Source organism: Gekko japonicus, unplaced genomic scaffold, assembly GCF_001447785.1.
Source record: "Gekko japonicus isolate JY-2015 unplaced genomic scaffold, Gekko_japonicus_V1.1 scaffold3908, whole genome shotgun sequence".
NCBI classification, from domain to species: Eukaryota; Metazoa; Chordata; class Lepidosauria; order Squamata; family Gekkonidae; genus Gekko; species Gekko japonicus.
In genome coordinates this window covers 27,096-30,547 of record NW_015174965.1, presented here as the reverse complement: position 1 = coordinate 30,547, position 3,452 = coordinate 27,096, and the positions used below count along the sequence as shown (strand labels likewise).

General features: G+C 51.9%; 1 non-coding gene across 1 annotated transcript; it reads right to left on the bottom strand.

Annotated features, from left to right (window-relative positions):
* Nucleotides 1–1,947: 1,947 nt before the first annotated feature.
* Nucleotides 1,948–2,019, bottom strand: TRNAC-GCA. The gene has a single exon. It is a non-coding gene; the product is annotated as a tRNA-Cys (tRNA).
* Nucleotides 2,020–3,452: the final 1,433 nt, after the last annotated feature.

The window sequence follows — 3,452 nt, the reverse complement described above, 5'->3', positions numbered from 1 at the left end:
TTCTCTGTTTGTTGTAAAACTCAATAAATAATGCATTAAAAAAAGATAAAAACACACGATCACAATATATACAAATTAAAGTGCTTCAAGATGGTTACAAATGATGATCTTCTATTTAGAGATAGTATCGGAGGATACTTAGATCTTGAACTCAGTGATGTCCACGCGCCATAGTGCCGTAGTTTGTTCATCACGGGCCATTCCAATACCCTGCTGTTTCCAACTTTGTTGTTGTTGGTGGTGGTGGTAGTGGCGGCTCCTACTCGAAAGCCTAGCGGAAGAGCTCCGTCTTGCAGGCCCTGCGGAACTGTGCAAGGTCCTGCAGGGCCCTGACCTCCTCTGGGAGCTCGTTCCACCAGGTAGGAGCCGCCACCGAAAAGGCTTGCATGAAATTTAGTCCTCTTGCATGAAAATGGCAATTTACGATCTGAACTATTTACTGTTTACCTCCTCCTGGGAGGGACTTTACAATATCTAATCCCCCCCCATCCCCCTAACTTGACATGTTAGCCTTTGAGAAAGCCCATATTAAACTAGAAATTGGCTTTCCGCCCGACTTTGAAATGAACGCCGAAGCGACTGTTTACCCCCAGAATGGAAATATTACAAAATGCTGCCGTTCCTAATTGGTCTCCTTTCCTCCCCTGTCAGGATGCAAAGTTGCATGGAGAGAAAAAACAAAAACCTGAATGCATGCATGATAAAAAGCCCAAATCTGCGTCTTCTCAAGAGATCCAGGAAGACGCAAAAGAGGATTTTGCATCCACCAACATTCTGCCCTAGGAAGCTGAGCTTTCTCTGTGCTCTGAGCACCTGCTGCCCCCTACTGGTGCTTCTGAAAAAGGAAAGCTGTGGAAAGTTGGCATCTGGGACTATATTTTTGTGGCCTCCATGAATTGGGAGTCCCCTTCCCTGCATGACGGGTGGCTGCTAATGCCCGAGACTGGGAACTTGTTTTTCAAGGGCAGGACTCAACGTCAGGTTGCCAACTTTTCTTCTCGACTGGGTTTCTGTGCCGTTAGCATCCATGTAACCAGCCAACATTGTGGACACAACGAGGGACTTACTTGGACACCTGGGTTCAAACATCGGGTGCCCTTGAGCCGTTCACAGAGCTGTTGAGCACATAACAACACGAAGCTGCCTCTTACTGAATCGGACCCTTGGTCCAGCACAATCAGTATTGCCTGCTCGGACTGGCAGCAGCTCTCAAGGGTCTCAGGCACAGGTATTTCACATCACCGACTGGCAGATCTTTTACCTGGAGATGCCAGGGACTGAACCTGGGACCTTCTACATGCCAAAGTTGCTCTACCGCTGAGCCACAGCCCCTCCTTACAGCTCTCCAGGGTCTTAGGCAGAGGTCTTTCACATCTCCTCCTGCCCGTTCCTTTTAACTGGAGATGCCAGGGATTGAACCTGGGACCTTCTACATGCCAAAGTTGCTCTACCGCTGAGCCACAGCCCCTCCTTACAGCTCTCCAGGGTCTTAGGCAGAGGTCTTTCACATCTCCTCCTGCCCGTTCCTTTTAACTGGAGATGCCAGGGATTGAACCTGGGACCTTCTGCATGCTAAGAAGATGGTCTGCCACTGAGCAACAGCCCCTCTTTCCAGCTCTCCAAGGTCTCAGGCAGAGGTCTTTCACATCACCTCCTGCCAGATCTTTGGACTGGAGATGCCAGGGATTGAACCTGGGACCTTCTGAATGCCAAGCAGATGCTTTACCACTGAGCTACAGCCCCACTTCATGGCTCTCGAGGGTCTCAGGCGGAGGTCTTTCCCATCACCTACTGCCAGATACTTTTGACTGGAGATCCCGGGGACTGAACCTGGGACCTTCTGCATGCCGAGCAGAGGCTCTACCATTGAGCCACAGCCCCACTTCACGGTTCTCCAGGGTCTCAGGCAGAGGTCTTTCCCATCCCCTCCCGCCTGGTCCTTTTAACTGGAGATGCCGGGGATTGAACCTGGGACCTTCTGCAATGCAAGCAGAGGCTCTTCCACTGAGCCACAGCCCCTCCCTGTCGTGTGGATGTCAAACCGAGCCTGGTCCCCTGAGCATGACGGAAGAGGGACAGAATGCACACTGTTCACCGTATTTTGCCACCTCCAAGCAGGATACAGGGTACCCCCTTGTCTTTGTCCGTCCCCTCCCATTATTCCTTTCTCTTCCAGCTCAGCTGCCCTCTCGCCTGGTACCACCCTAGACGTAGGGGGGGGGAATCCTCCTCGTTCCCATGGTAACAGGCAGCTACCACACTGGAGGCCCAGCCAGGTGTTGCCATGGCGATACCGGGGCATCTTCTAGGGACACACGGACAAAGATGGCCTTTGCCCTCCTGTGGGCTTCCCCCCCTCCCCAAATCATTCTGCAGTTCCTTTTGGGGGGTGGGTGGAGAAAGATAGGTGAATACTTTATACGGCAGGAGGATCCCGCGATCCAAGGATTCAGGGCGGGCCAAAAACCGCTGCGTCATTCGACAGCCAGTCCCCAAACTCAAACGAGGGTGTGTCTGTACAAATGTATCTTTTAAGAGACGGCCGGAGGGATCCCTTTACTTACAACATGTGGCCCCAAATGCTTATTGGTTTTGGGGGGGGTTTCTTATATCGGAGATGAACGTGGCATTTTAATAGAGGATGCTGAGACACACACCCCTCCACGCGCCCCTCGTAGCGATGTGCTTTTAAGCCACTCTTGGCCAGTGTTGCGGAACTGGGGCTGGATTGCGTCTCAGTCCTCGGCTAAAACTCCGCAAAACCTCTGGCACACCTGTGATACTTTAATATCTACCGTAATGAGCCGGTAGAGTTGAAACTTTGGTTCTGTTCTGCTCCTGGGGAAGCTTCAGGTTGCGGCGATGTGCTGTGTGTGGCCGCTGCTGGACACACCCCACACAAAAATGGTTCAGACCCTTTTCGAGCAGTTGGCTTAACCCCGGGCAAGAAAGGCATAAAAATCTTTTAAGGCCATGACCACAAATCAACCTTTGCAATGTGCCACATTGCCAGGGAGACGTCCCCGAAACACCTGCAGAGATCCGCCGTCTCCCTTCCCAACTCCTGCAGGGACCCAAAGCCATCCTTCTCCTGAGTTTGCCCCACCCCTTGAAATCGAGTCTCCCTATGACGTCACGAGCCACTTCATAAGGCAAGGTGGGCACGGGGGGAAGGCTCTTGCAGGGGTCACCACTTACAGAGGGCGGCTGAGTGGATCGGAAGCGCTTGCTCTACCGGACTACCGAGGACAGGTATGAGTGTGGCCGGTGTTCCCTCTAAGCTGAGTCAGTGTGAGCTAGCTCACAGTTTTTTTAGCCTCTGGCTCACACATTTTTGTCTGAGCTCAGGGAGGAGGGCTCCAGAGCAAATTAATGCAGGGGTCATTTCGTAGAGAAAGAGGTGCAGGAGCTCATTAGCACAACTCATTAGCATAACTTATTTGCATACGCCA